Below are 15,430 nucleotides of genomic sequence, written 5' to 3' on the forward strand. Positions count from 1 at the left end.
TTGGCATATAAAAGTGCTACTGATTTTTATATGTTAATTTTGTATCCTGAAACTTGACTGAATTTGTTTTTCAATTCTTATAATTTTGTGTTTGGTGGGGGCAGGGGTGTGTGTGTGCGTGTGTGTGTGTGTGTGTGGGGGTGGGTGTGTGGTCTTTAGGTTTTTCCAAATGTAAGATCATGTAATCTGCAAAAAAATATAATTTGACTTCTTCTTATCCAGTGTCCATGCTCTTTGTTTCTTTCTCTTGTCCACTTGCTCTAGTCAGGACTTCTGGTATTATGTCAAATAACAGTAATGAAAGTGAGCATTCTTGTCATGTTCCAGATCTTAGAGACAAGGCTTCCAGTTTTTTCCCATTCAGTTAAATTCTAGCTATGGGGTTTGTCATATATGATTTTTATTATGTTTAGTTATGTTCTTTCTGTACAGTTTTTGAGGAATTTTATCATGAAAAGATGTTGAATTTTACCATACTTTTTTTTAACATCAGTTGAACTATTCATATGGTTTTTGTCCTTCATTCTGTTTGCATGAGGCATCACATTGATGGACTTGTGTATGTTAAAACAATTCTTGCATCCCAGGGATAAATCTTACTTTATCCTGATGAATGATCTTTTCAATATGTTGAGGAATTTTATTTGCTCATATTTTGTTGAAGATTTTTGTATCAATATTCATCAGCAATATTGGCCTGAAGTTCTTATTTTGTGTGCTTTTTGTTTTTGTATTAGGGTAATATTGGCCTTGTAGAATGACTTTCAAAGTATTCCCACCTCCTCTAATTTTTGGAGTAGTTTAAGTAGGATTGGTGTTAGTACTTCTGTAATTGTTTGATAGAATTCAGCAGTGAAGTCATCAGGGATTGGGCTTTTCTTTACTGGAAGACTTTTTATTATGGCTTTGATCTTGTTACTTGTTATTTTTCTGTTCAGGTTCTAGACTTCATCTAGTTCAATCTTGGTAGGTTGCGTGTTTCTAGGAATTCATCCATTTCTTTTAGATTTTCCAATTTATTGGCATGTAGTTGCTCATAATATCACTAATGATGCTTTGAATTTCTCCAGTATCACTTGTAATTTTACGTCTCCTTTTTCATCTCTAATTTTATTTATTTCGGTCCTTTCTCTTTTTCCATAGTCCAGCTAAAGGTTTTTCAATTTTATTTAACTTTTAAAAAGACGAACTTTCATGTTTTGTATGTTATATTGACCTTTGTATTGTTTTGTTGATTTCATTTATGTCTGCTCTGATTTTTATAATTTCTTTTCTTCTGCTAATTGTTGTCTTATCTTGCTCCTGCTTTTTGGTTCTTCAAGATATATTGTTAAGTTTTTCATCTAAAGGTTTTCTTCTTTTTTGATTAGGAACTTATAATCTTCCTTCTTTGTACTGCTTTTACTGTATCCAATAAGTTTTGGTATATTGGGTTTCCATTATCATTTGTTTCAGGAAAGTTTTCAACTTCTTTCATAATGAATTATTTATCCTGAATTAATTTTGTATTCATTGACATAATGCTGGTCATTTAGGAGCATATTGTTTAATTTTCATATATTGACATTGTTTCCAAAATTTCTCCTGTTACTGATTTTTAGTTTTATTTCATTTTGGTTATAGAAGATGCTTTATATTATTTGTTTGTTTGTTTTTACTATTTTGAGATTTGATTTGTAAGTTAACATACGGTATATCCTTGAAAATGATACATGAGACTGAGGAAAAAAAAGTGTATATTCTGCAGCTACTGGATAAAATGATCTGTAAATATCTGTTAGGTCCATTTGGTCTGTAGTTCAGATTAAGTCTCATGATTCTTTGTTGATTTTCTGGTGAGAAGATCTGTCTAATGCTGAATGTGGGATATTGAATTCTCCAGCTATTATTGACAGTCACAGAAGACAGATAAGAGAACCTGCACAGAGTTTTGCCTGGGCTTACCTGCAATGAACTGGGGACCTGCATCTGCACTGAGATGATTGGGTGGAGCCACCAGAAATTCATGCCTTATGCCGCAGGAGGAGCCTGGCCTCTTCAGCTCATGTATGGTGGCCTAGTATTCAGTTGGTGAGGTGGGAGCCTGTTGGCAGAACCTCCTCCTTCTTTGCTGAGAGGCTTCTTTTTGTCTAATAAATATACCCACCACACTCTTTGATATGTCCATGTACCTAATTTTTCCTTGTCTTGAGACAAGAACTGGATTTTAGCTAAACTAAGGAGGACAACAATCCTGGATCATTATTGTGTTGGGGTATATCTCTTTCTTCAGTTCCAGTAATATTCGCTTCATGTATCTGGGTGCTTCAGTGTCAGTTGCATATATATTTACAATTGTTATATCCCCTTGCTGAATTTACTCCTTGCTGAATTATGGTATACAGATTTTGTATTGAAATTTATTCTTTGTGATATAGTTATAGCTACTTTTGCTCTTTTTGGTTTCCATTGGCATGGACTATCTCTTTTTATCTGTTTATTTTCAGTCTACAGGTGTCTTAATAGGTTACTTTAAAAAAAAAAAAACACGAGGTCATTGAGTCTTATTTTTTATGTCTTATGAGTGGAGTGTTTAGTTGATTAATATGCAGTGCTATTATTGATAAATAAGAACTCACTCCTACCATTTCGTTCTTTGTTTTCTGTTTCCTTTTTTGTGATCTCTTCCTCTTTACTTTCTTCTTATCTTCTTTATAATGAAGTTGAGTTTCTCTGGTGATATGACTTAATTTCTTACTTTTCATCTTTTGTGTACCTGTTATATGTTTTTGATTTGAAGTTACCATGAACTTTGAAAATAGCATCTTAGAACCCATTACTTTATGCTGATAACAACACTGTTAGCATAAACAAACAAGCAAAAGTAGATAAAACCTCTACATTTGAAATTCCTCACTTTACAACTTTTTGTTATTTCTATTTATATATTATATAAATAGAAATTCCTTAGCTTTTCTGTTTCTGAGAATGTGTTTATTTCTCTTTTATGTTGGAAGAATATTTTCACTGGATATACTATTCCAGGGTAATTTTTTTTTTTCTTTCAGGACTTTAAATATGTCATGCCACTCTTCCTGGTCTGTAAGGTTTCCACTGTAAAGTCTGCTGCCACATATATTGAAACTCTGTTATATGTTTAATTTTTTTTTTTCTCTCTCCCTCTCTTTCCTCTTGTTCTTTTTAGGATCCTTTCTTCATTCTTAATTTTTGGGAGTTTATTAAATGTCTTGAGGTAGTCTTATTTGGGTTAAATCTGCTTGGCATTGCATAACCTTTTTGTATTTTGATATTGATAACTTTATCTAGGTTTGGGATGTTCTCTGTTATTTTCTCTTTAAATAAACATTTTACCCCTATCACTTTCTCTAACTCAGTTTTAAGGCCAGTAACTCTTAGATCTGTTTTTTGGGGTTATCTGCTAGATCTTGTAGGTGTGCTTTATTATTTTTTAAATTCTCTTTTCTTCTGTCCCCTCTGACTATGTATTTTCAAATAGCCTGTCTTCAGGCTCACTGATTCCTTCATCTGCTTGATCAATTCTCTATTAAGAGATTCTAATGTATTCTCTGTATATCAGTTGAATTTTTTATTTCTGGGATTTTTGCTTTATTCTTTTCAATAATTTGAATCTCTTTGTTGAATTTATCTGGTAGAATTTTGAATTCCTTCTCTGTACGTTTAATTCCTTTTAGTTCCCTCCAAACATCTATGTTGAATTATCTGTATAAAAGGTTGCATATCTCTGATTCTCCAGAATTGGTCGCTGGTTACTTATTGATACAGTTTGGCTTCGTGTCCCTAACCAGATCTCATCTTAAGTTAGACTCCCATAATTTCCACATGTTGTCGGAGGGACCCAGTGGGAGATAATTGAATCATCGAAGCAGTTTCCCCCATACTGTTCTTGTGGTAGTGAATTAGTTCTCGTAAGATCCGATGGCTTTATAAGCATCTGCCATTTCCCCTGCTGGTTTATTCTCTCTTTACCTGTTGCCATCCATGTAAGATGTGACTTGCTCCTCCTTACCTTCTGCCATGATTGTGAAGCCTTCCCAGCCATGTGGAATTGTAAATCTAGTAATCTTTATTTTTTTGTAAGTTGCCTAGTCTTGGGTATGTCATTAGCAGCAGCATGAAAACAAACTAATACAGTAAATTGTTACCCATAAAATGAGACATTGCTGCAAAGATACCTGAAAAATTTGAAGCAACTTTAGAACTAGGTAGCAAGGAGAGGTTGAAACAGATTGGAAGGTTCAGAAGAAGACAGAAAATTGTGGGAAAGTTTAGAACTCCCTAGAGACTTGCTGAATGGTTTTGGCCAATATGCTGATAATGATATAGACAATGAAATCCAGGCTGAGGCTGTCTCAGATGGAGAGGAACTTGTTGGGAAGTGGAGCAAAGGTGACTCTTGTTATGCTTTAGCAGAGAGACTGGTGGCATTTTGTCCCTGCTCTAGAGATTTGTGGAACTTTGAACTTGAGAGAGATGATTTAGGGTATCTGGCAGAAGAAATTTCTAAGCAGCAAAGTGGTGACTTGGGTGCTGTTGAAAACATTCAGTTTTATAAGGGAAGCAGAGCATAAAAGTTTGGAAAATTTGCAGACTGAAAATGCGATAGAAAAAAGAAAGTCACATTTTCTGAGCAGAACTTCAAGCTGGCTGAATAAATTTGCATAACTAATGAGCCTAATGTTAATCCCGAAGACAATTGGGAACATGTCTCTAGGGCATATCAGAGGTCTTCATGGCAGCCCCTCCCATCACTGGCCTGGAGCCATAGGAGGAAAAAGTGGTTTCCTGTGCTGATCCCAGGGTCTCCTTGCTGTGTTCAGCCTTGGGACTTGGTGTCCTGAGTCCTAGCCACTGCAGCCATGTCTGAAAAGGGCCAATGTAGAGCTCAGGCTGTGGCTTCAGAAAGTGTAAGCCCGAAGCGTTGGCAACTTCCACATGGTGTTGAGCCTGCAGGTGCACAGAAATAAAATTAAAAAACTGAGTTTTGGGAACCTCAATCTAGATTTCAGAATATTCATGGAAATGCCTGGATATCCAGACAGAAGTTTGCTGCAGGGGCAGGGCTCTCATGGAGAACATCTGCTTGGACAGTGTGGAAGGGAAATGTGGGGTTTGAGCCCCCATACAGAGCCTTACTAGGGCACCATGTAGTGGATCTGTGAGAAGAGGGCCATTGTCCTCCAGACCCCAGAATGGTAGATCTCCTGACAGCTGGCATTGTTCATGTGGAAAAGCCACAGACACAATGCCGGCCGGTGAAAGCAGCCAGATGGGGAGTTATACTCTTCAGAGCCACGGCGGTGGAGCTACACAAGACTTTGGGAGCCTACCTCTTGCATCAGCATGGTCTGAATATGAAACGTGGAGTCAAAGGAGATCATTTTGTAGCTTTAAGATTTGAGTGCCTTGCTGGATGTCAGACTTGCATGGGGCCTGTGGCCCCTTTATTTTGGCCAATTCTTTTCCTTTAGAATGGCTATATTTGCCCATGCCTGTATCTCCATTGTATTTACAAAGTATCTAACTTGCTTTTGATTTTACAGGCTCATAGGCAGAAAGGACTTGCCTTGTCTCAGATGAGACTGGACAGTGGACTTTTGAGTTAATGCTGAAATTAGTTAAGACTTTGGGAGACTATTGGGAAGGCATGATTCATTTTGAAATGTGAAGACATGAGATTTTGGAGGGCTCAGGGGCAGAATGGTATGGTTTGGCTCTGTGTCCTCACCCAGATCTCATCTTGAATTGTACTCCCATAATTCTACATGTTGTGGGAGAGACCCAGTGGAAGATAATTGAATAATGGAGGCAGTTCCCCCATACAGTTCTTCTGATAGTGAGTGAGTGCTCATGAGATCTGATGGTTTTATAAGCATCTGCCATGTCTGCTTCTTATACATCATTTCTTTGCTTGCTGCCATCCACTTAAGATGTGACTTGCTTCTCACTTTCTACCATGATTGTGGGTCTCCCCAGTCATGCGGAACTGTGAGTCCAATAAACCTCTTTCTTTTGTAAATTGCCCAGTCTCAGGTATGTCTTTATCAGCAGGATAAAAGCAGACTACTACACTTATTTGGTCATTTTTCTCTGGTATCTTGATACTTGTAGTTATTTGTCTGTGCCTGGGCATTGAAAAGTTAGATATTTATTGTAGTCTTTGTAGTCTGAGCTTTTTTGTACTCTTCCTTGTTAGAAAAGCTTTTCAGATATTTGAAAGCCTTTGAGTGCTATGATCTAAGTGATCTACATTAGAAGATGCCCCAAGCCCAGGAACACTGTGGCTCATGCAGATTAGAGTTGCCACCTTGATGTTTTAGACAACATCTGGGAGAGTTCTCTCAATTACCTGGCAGAGACTATTATTCTGTTCCCCTACTTTTTATGGAACAAAGGGAGTCTTTCTCTCTCTGTTCTGAGCCATCTTGATATAAACGTGGAGTGACACAAGAACCTCTGTGGCTATCACCACTAAGGCTGTGCTAGATCAGACCCGAGCCAGCACAGCACTGGGTCTCATTCATGGCCTGCCATAACTACTTCCTGGCTACCACCTATATTTTTTCAAGGCCCTGGACTTCTAAAATCAGCAGATAGATGGTGAAGCCATTCAGGCTTCTTTCTTTCCCCTCAGAGTAGCAAGTTCTCCTAGGCTCTGGACAGTTTCAGAGTTACTGTCCAGGAGCCAGGAACTAGAGTCAGAAACCTTACAAGTCTACCTTGTGTTCTATTGTACTGCAGTTGAGATGACACTAAAACCACAATATGCAATTGTTCCCACTCTTCTCTCTTTTCCAAAGGCATAGGAGCCTTATCCTGTGGCCACCACTGCCACAGGCCCACAGGGAGTTCTGCTAGGCTGTCTCTGATGTTCCCTTAAGGACAATGGCTCTTCAGTCAGCTTGTATTGAATGGTGCCTGAGCTAGGACTCAATCATTAGGCCAGTGGGCTCCCTTTGGGCCCAGAGAAGGTCAAGAAATGCTGCAAAGAGACAAATCTTGTAATCAGGGACCCCAAGAGTCTGCTTGGTGTTCTACCCCTCCTTTGGCTGAGCTGGTACCTAAGATACATATGAAAGGGTCTCCTTTATTTTCTCTCTGTTTTTATCAAGCAGAAGGAATCTCTTCCTATAGCCACCATAGCTGAGAACATGCTGAGTCTTATCAGAAGCCAGCAAGTTTTAGTCATATCTAAGGCTCATAATGTACTACCTGGGTATCACCACTGATTATTCAGGGCCCAAAGTCTCTTCAGTTATCCAGAGATGAATTCTGCCAGTACTAGGCCCTTCCATTCAAGGCAGCAGGTCCTCTTGTGATCCAAAGTGTACTGGGAGCTAGGACGTGGAAAGGGAACTTCATGGCTATGACTGGTGTCTTATTTCTGCTATGGTTGAGTTGATTTCTGAAATGTAAAATAAAGGGCTCCCCACTCTTCTCTCTCCTCTCCTCAAGTGAAAGGATGGGGTTTATTTTGAAGCTTTGAGCTGTGCAGCCTGGGATTAGGGGAGTTGTAATGTCAGCACTCCCCTAGCTTCCCCAGTTGATGTCTCAGTAGGTCGCATGCCCCTGAAGTCTCCTGGCTCTGAGCTCAGTTCAGCACTAAAGTTGCATAGCTGTTGCAGTCCTTGTCATCTACACTGCATTTTAAGTTTATTTAGAGCCACAGAGCACTTTGGCCCAAGGTGGCAAAGCTGCAGAAATTCAGGTTCTTACTGCTGCATTAGCTGATTCCGCTCTGGCTAGGGCTGTTTTAAATCCCCCCTCCATGAGCAGGCGTGAACTGAGTTCATTACAGCTTAACTTTCTGCTGTAACAGGGCAGCACTGAGTTCAATGTAATGTCTCATAATTATTGTGCTCTCCCTCTTCCAGGTTTTCAGATTCTCTCTGTACTTCACCATCACTTCCGGGGTATGGAGTAAGGGTAGCTTTAGCATTTGAAGACTGCTTTTCCTTCCTCTTCAGTGCCTCTTTCAGCAATAGGAAGTTAAAACCAAGTGCTATGAGTGCTCATCTGAGTTTTGGTTCTATTAAGGTGCTTTTTTTGTGTGTAGATAGTTGTTAAATGGGTATCCTTTGGTAAGGTTGTGGGGTAGAGATTGGAAGAGCCTTCTGTTCTTCTGTCTTTCTCTGCCTTATCCTATATTTATCTTTTTGACCAAGAATTATTGCTGAATTCAAATTTTGGATAACATATCAACAGCTTATATTTAAACAGTACCTGGTTTGAAAAATTCAAGGTTTCTTTTAGCCAGTATTTATTTTACTTAGTCTTCCAAATACCCTCTGAGTTACTTATAAAAAACAATAAAACAATATTATTATTCTAAAGTACATTTAAGGAGACTAAGAATAAGAGAAAATGAATCAACTTACGAGACTGTATGTTGAGAAACACAAAACCGTGATTGCAGCCTGCCTGCTCTTCCTTGGTTGACATAAGACTGTGCCTTATGCCTGGAACATTTTCTTACATTCAGATAACTAGTCCGCACAGCTTGTACTACTCATATATCTTTGAAAATATCTTTTCTGTGATAGAAATATTCTGTGATTATGCTGAGCAGTATGGTTAGACATATGTACCTGTTGAACATTTGAAATGTGGCTTCTGCTAATCAGGAATTAAATTTTAATTTTATCCAATTCTAAGTAACAATTTAAAATCTAGCCACACGTGGGTAGTATTTATCATAATTACAAGGCAGGTCTAGGTCTTATAATAAATGCATGTTTTATACAGTTTTCCAGTATTACTGGCTTGGAAAATGGTTCATCCAAAGTTAAACGACTTATAGAAAAGAAAAAAAAATCAATATTGTAATGGAAGCAACATGGAATTTGTAGTCATACAGAACTAAATTTACATTGAAGAAAGACTTAATCTCCTCTAAGTTCTATGAAAAGAGTATTAGTGCCTGTTATTCTTATAAATGTGTGTTGCATAGTTAAATCAATGTGCATGTAAACTTCAGCAAAAGTAAGGGACTCCTTCAAAATTAGTTGCTTTAAATCTATCCTAATTTGAGTATCTACAGCTTTTATTACAGAGCATTTCCCACTGATCAGTTTAAGAGTGCTCCTCAAACAGGCATATGGATATTTGCATGCTTTTTTGCAAGCACACATTAATGGTAATATGTAACATGGTAACATGTAATATGGTAATACATAAATGGTAATATTTATAAGTATTTCACCCAATATTTATTTTGTAAATATAAACACGTTTATATTATGACTTATTATTTATTTCATTATTTGCCTCTTGATTAGAGATTTATTTGTGGTGAGACACACACACACACACACACACACACACACACACACACTGCCACCTCTTCCTCCTCCTCCTCAGCCTACTCAACGTGATGAGGATGAACATAACGACCTTTATAATGCTCCACTTCTACTTAATGAATCGTAAATATATTTTTTCTCTTCTGATTTTCTTAATGACATTTTCTGTTTGTTTAAGAATCTGTTATACAATATAATGTACAAAGTATGTGTAATCAACTATGTTATTGGTAAGATTCTAGTCAACAGTAAACTATTAGTAGTTTTAAGAAGTCAAAGTTAGAGGTAGATTTTCAACTACACTGGGATCAGCACTCTTAAACCCTCACATTGTTCATTGATATATCTTTCTATATCTATCTCTCTATTATCAGTCTATCTATAGAGAGTTGACTTTGTATATGTGTGTGTGTTTGTGTAGACAAATAGATACACTTTGGTTTTAACTATATACATAGTTAAGCTATATATATATGGCTTTGACTTTAACAACAAATAACTGAATTAGTAGAATAAGGGAACTGTCTGTTCCCCTTGTAAATTTGTTTTCTTATTAGTGTCCTGTCAGGAAAACTGAAGCCATGTTAGAGAAGACTGTTTGTATGCATTGGAAGTGCTGAGAGAGGAAAGGAGGGAGTAACTTAACTAAACTGTCAATATGTGTAGTAAGCAGCAGCTTCCGGCCCCTACTGCACAGATGGATGAATTAAAGTGAGGTGGAATAGAAGCTTTCAAAGACATAGGGGCCACACCTGGGCAGTACTAGAACTACAAGGGTTGAGCTTCCACTTTGCTGTCAGAAAAGTTGAGTCGTGTGAATAAAGTTAAAATTTCTTAAGAAATATGCATATCTAGTAATGCTGCCAGATTCGAAAAGAGAGAGGGACAGTGGCTTCTCTCATTCTCATGCCTTCTGATTTCCTATCAGTGCCTCCTACTGTCAAAAACTAACAGGAAGCTAGCTGTCACAGGGCCTGGGAAATGTAATCTGCATACTCTCAGCCACAGCATTAAAGAGCAAATAATTTGGATATGGGGCCAAAAAGTGAAGGGTTTATTACAGGTACATTTTTTGTCAAAGTGATAAAAGCTTACAGAAATTATATAATGGCTGACTTCCTTGGTGATTTCCAAGCTCCTTGGGTTTGTGATTTGGTGTCTGGCTATAGTTTTAGAATATTCTTCTTCATTTTTTCAAATATATCTTCTGTCAATTTACCTCTTCTTATTTCTAATATTTCAAATAAGAACATATTAAACTATTAAACTTTTTGATATTGTACTATGGCTCTTTCATGCTTTTTAACTTTATTTTCTCTGTGTTTATGTTTGGTTAGTTTCTGTTTACATATTTATAAGTTAATCTACTCTAAATTCATCTGAATTGAGTTCATTGAGAATATTATTGAAAGAATCAAATAAAAGTAAAAAAGAAAAACCCATGCTGTGTTTTTCTTCTTTTTTATTTTGATTTCTTTCTTACAGTTTTAATAACTCTTCTAAAATTTCTTATTACTCTTGTTTTTAGAGCCTTTAAACTATTAATCATGATTATTTTAAATTTTATGTCAAAGTCTCAACATCTGTGTGGTATCTTGAGCTTGTTTAGTTGATTATTTTATCTCTTGATAGTATTTTTTCTTTTCTTTCTTTTCTTTTTTTTTGGATTTGCTTTATAATCTTTATTTTTATCTAGACCCATTGCATGATACAAGAGTGACTATGGTGAATTAATTTTATGCCTGAAATTGGGCATGACTCTCTGTCTGTTTTGCCTTTAGTATAGGGACTTGATTTAGTGTATTTAGGAGTCAGATTGAGTTTGAGACTTGATTTTGCTATAGTTACACTAAGGGCTCTGCAACCTTCAAGTATCTCCAGTGATACTTTCTGTTTAGTTTGGGAGCTCTTTTGCCAGAAGCTTTCTTTCAATGTCTGCTCTTTACATGTCTCCCCTTTACACTGTGTCTCAGCACAGAGCTCCCTCCTGAAACTTTCCTAGTATTTCCTTTCATTAATTCACTAATAATTAGTAAGTGCATGTTTTACATATGATTGGGCAAGAATCTCTAAACTTTATATTTCATCCTGGGGTATTAACATTTTTATTCTACAAACCTTTAGAGCTATTTTGCCTAGTTACCCAACAAGAAAAACACTTCTGTGAATTTGATTTCAGTTGAATTTTCTTTACAGATTAATCGTATGTAAACATAATTTGAAATAGTAAATACTCTGATCCAGAAAAAGAGGGTATTCTCTATTTTTTAAATTCATCTTTTGTCCCCTGGGGTAGCATTTTGTGCTAACACATGAATAGATTTATTGTTGAAAAAGTGTATTCCTGACTGGCTGGAGCATTCCTCCTGCGAAAGGTCCTTTGAAAAGGACATCCTCTGAATAAAGAAGAATAAAAGTAATTAAATTCTTACTTATTTTCCCAACATGAGAGGCCCAAAACAATTTAAATGATCAATAAATAAAATGAATGGTGATTTAAAATATCACCTGCTACTGTTAGAAGAAACTTAGTTTCTGCTTTTTCCCCCACATGAGCTTTTTAGTCTAGACTTAAGCAGACAAGAGATCAGTTCAGAAAATAGCCAAAATGTGTTAAAGTCTACAAGAGTATAATATTTATATGTTCTTTATAATATTTTAACTTAGACATACTAAAATATTGACTACTAAAATTAATACATATATTAACATAATTATTTAGAAATGTTTTCCAGTTTTTTATTCTAATATTTAAATTTTATTTTAGATAATTTTTATTTAGAAATTTTATTCATGCTTTCAGCTCTAATTATTACCTCTTCCATATGATTTCTAAACCTTTTGGAATATACATATCTATATATATAGATACAGAGATAAATTAATGTATTTAAATCTATATTTACACCTATCTTAACATTGAAGTCTGAATTTCTCTCATTTTTTCTGTATGTGGAGTTCCAGAAACCTGTAAGTTAAAGCTTTGATATTTCTTCTGGTTTCCAGCAGTGCATTTTGAGCTACTGACCTGATAGTCTGTGGTATAAGATATGCTGGATATCTAAATTTAAAATGTCATAAACTTCTTTTTTCCCCGCTGTAGACTGAAGACAAACATTTCTCCTGACTCCCTGTTTATACTAATGGTAGCATCAACCTCAACTCTTGGAGTTATATTTAATTCTCTCTCCAGTAACCAAAGGCTTTAACCTTTCTTTTCTGCAAATACCAAGACTTTGGCTAAATTTTGCTATTTCCTGAATACATCTTTACTGAATTTCTGTGCTAATGTATGACACAAAGATGCAGTTTCTGCTGTATATCATTCAATGGATATCATTAAACATCTACTTTATGAGAGACATTGAGAAACTACACAGGGACAGGATTGGTTTGCACCCTGAGCTCAGAGGTTAGAGAGTCTATCTAAGAAAGCAAAATTAAATAGTTACAATTTATTGACACATGAATTCTTAACATAGTCCCACTTGCCCTCAAAAGAAGCTAAAACTTCACCTCCTTCCAAGGAACTTTTCTTAGCCCCCTTTCGGTCTCCATAGCCTGGTAATTTATACTGTATTTATAATGCCAATCTTTTATCCAGTTTTAAACCATGTAATAGTATTTACATCATTATATGCTCTTCAAGGCTATTCAACTCCAAATTTCACAGTTCCTAGAACCAATAGAAAACCAACAAATGAGGTGAGGGTTGCGTACAGATTGAGCATTCCTAACAAAAAATTTGAAATCTGAAATGCTCCAAAATTCAAAACTCTTTGTGTACCAACATGATGCCACAAGGAGAAAATTCTACACCTGCCTTCATTTGACAGTTTACAGTGATAACACACAGTAATTCAGCATCCCCATAGTAAAAAGACTATTTCAGCCCTCTTCAGCTACAAAATATATTTTCCACACATGCACAGATTTGCCCACACAAGCATGCCCACAAAATGGCACATGAAATGTCATATATGTAGGCTTGATATACCAATGGCATGTTCTGTGAAGTTCTCAAAGCCAAGATCTTTGTGCATTAATCACTGTACATTGTTGTTGTTGTTGTTTACTTATTTTCTGCTCCATGGTCTGAAGATATTGCTGAAAATGTAAAAAAAAAAAGTTCTGCATATACACTATGGGTAACAGTGATAAGAAAGAGGAAACATTTATTTTTATCTACAGCACAGAAAGTTAACCCATTAGAGAAACCAACCAGTGTGAAATGTCTTACAGAAGACATTTCTATAATAGAGTGTAAGACAAAGTGAAATGTCTTACAGAAATGTGAACTGTCTTATTGAAGAGTTTGGTATTGGAATGACCACTATGTATGATCTCAAGAAACAGAAATATAAACTATTGATGTTATATTCTGAAAGAAATGAACAGACATTAATTAAAAATTTAAAAAAAGAACCGTCCATAAAGCCAAACATGAAGGTCTCTCTTGTCTAATGAAAGAGTAGGTCCTTTCACAGTAAACACATGCCACTTATGGTATGTTGATCATGAAACAAGCAAAGATCTATTAAGATGAACTGAAAATTGAAGAGAACTGTAAATATTTAACAGGCTGGTTGCAGAAATTCAATAAAAGAGCATTCTTTTCTAAGATTTGTGGTAATAAAACAACTACTGATCAAGAAATAGCAGAGAAGTTCATTAATGAGTTTGCCAAGGTTATTGCTCATGAAAATCTGATGCCAGACAATCTATAATGCTGATAAAACATCACTGTTTTGGTCTTATTGCCCCAGAAAGACACTGTCTTACTTTTTCAAGAGGTAACAGCAACAGATAAAATTTAAAGGGATTATTAAAATAACATTTACAAGACTCTGAACAATTATTGAACTCTTATTAAAACCACAAAGAAAGAACAATTCTTTATTTATGAATTTCATAAAGGACTGAATGCACAACTGACATCTGCTAGTGATGATCTGGTAATATACAATTTGTCCAGTAGCCGAACAGTTTGTTTTTATTGTGTTTTCTAACCATAAGAGATCATTAAAGGCAAAGCCTATATGATGCTGTACACAGAAAAAAATGGTCACCGTGGACCATACTACCAATGAAATGGTAGGTAAACAAATCTTTTTCTGGTCAAGAGAAAAAAAAAAGAAATAGCACTCTGCATGCTTCACTCTACAAGATGAATTTCCCTAGAAAGAATCCAATGAAAATGGCTGCAATTACAACAAGAATTTGTTGATGAGACAGTCCCTATAGGAATTAAGGATGTCAGGTACAAAATAACTGTGCTGGGATGTACTAATGGGACAGGCAGACTAACTAAACTTGCTATGATAGACAAAAGCTTGTGTTCTCACTGTTTTCATTGGGTGAATTTCTTCCCAGTCCATTACTGTGCTAAGAAAAAGGCATGAATCACCAGGACATCGTTTCTGACTAGTTTCATAAATGTCTTGTACTAGCATTTTGTTCTCCACTGCAGGGAAGCTGGACTGGATGATGACTGCTTAATCTTCTTACTCCTTGACAACTGTTCTGCTCATCTTCCAGCCAAAATTCTTATAAAAAATAATGTTTATGCCATGCACTTTCCCCTAAAATGTGATTTTATTAATTTATCCATGTGTCATGGTACTTTTAGATCAATGAAGAGTAAATATAAAAACATTCGGCCGGGCGCGGTGGCTCAAGCCTGTAATCCCAGCACTTTAGGAGGCCGAGGCGGGTGGATCACGAGGTCGAGAGATCGAGACCAACCTGGTCAACATGGTGAAACCCCGTCTCTACTAAAAATACAAAAAATTAGCTGGGCATGGTGGTGCGTGCCTATAATCCCAGCTACTCAGGAGGCTGAGACAGGAGAATTGCCTGAACCCAGGAGGCGGAGGTTGCGGTGAGCCGAGATTGCGCCATTGCACTCCAGCCTGGGTAACAAGAGCGAAACTCCGTCTCAAAAAAAAAAAAAAAAACAAAAAACAAAAAACAAAAAAAACATTCTTGAACAGCATGCTAGCAGCAGTGAACAGAGATGGGGGCATGGAAAGTTTTCAAAAGAGGTTTAGCATGAAGGATGCTGTATATGCTGTTAGTGCGTGGAACACAGTTACTAAAATGACAGTTGT

The sequence above is a fragment of the Saimiri boliviensis genome, chromosome 5 (assembly GCF_048565385.1).
Source record: "Saimiri boliviensis isolate mSaiBol1 chromosome 5, mSaiBol1.pri, whole genome shotgun sequence".
NCBI classification, from domain to species: Eukaryota; Metazoa; Chordata; class Mammalia; order Primates; family Cebidae; genus Saimiri; species Saimiri boliviensis.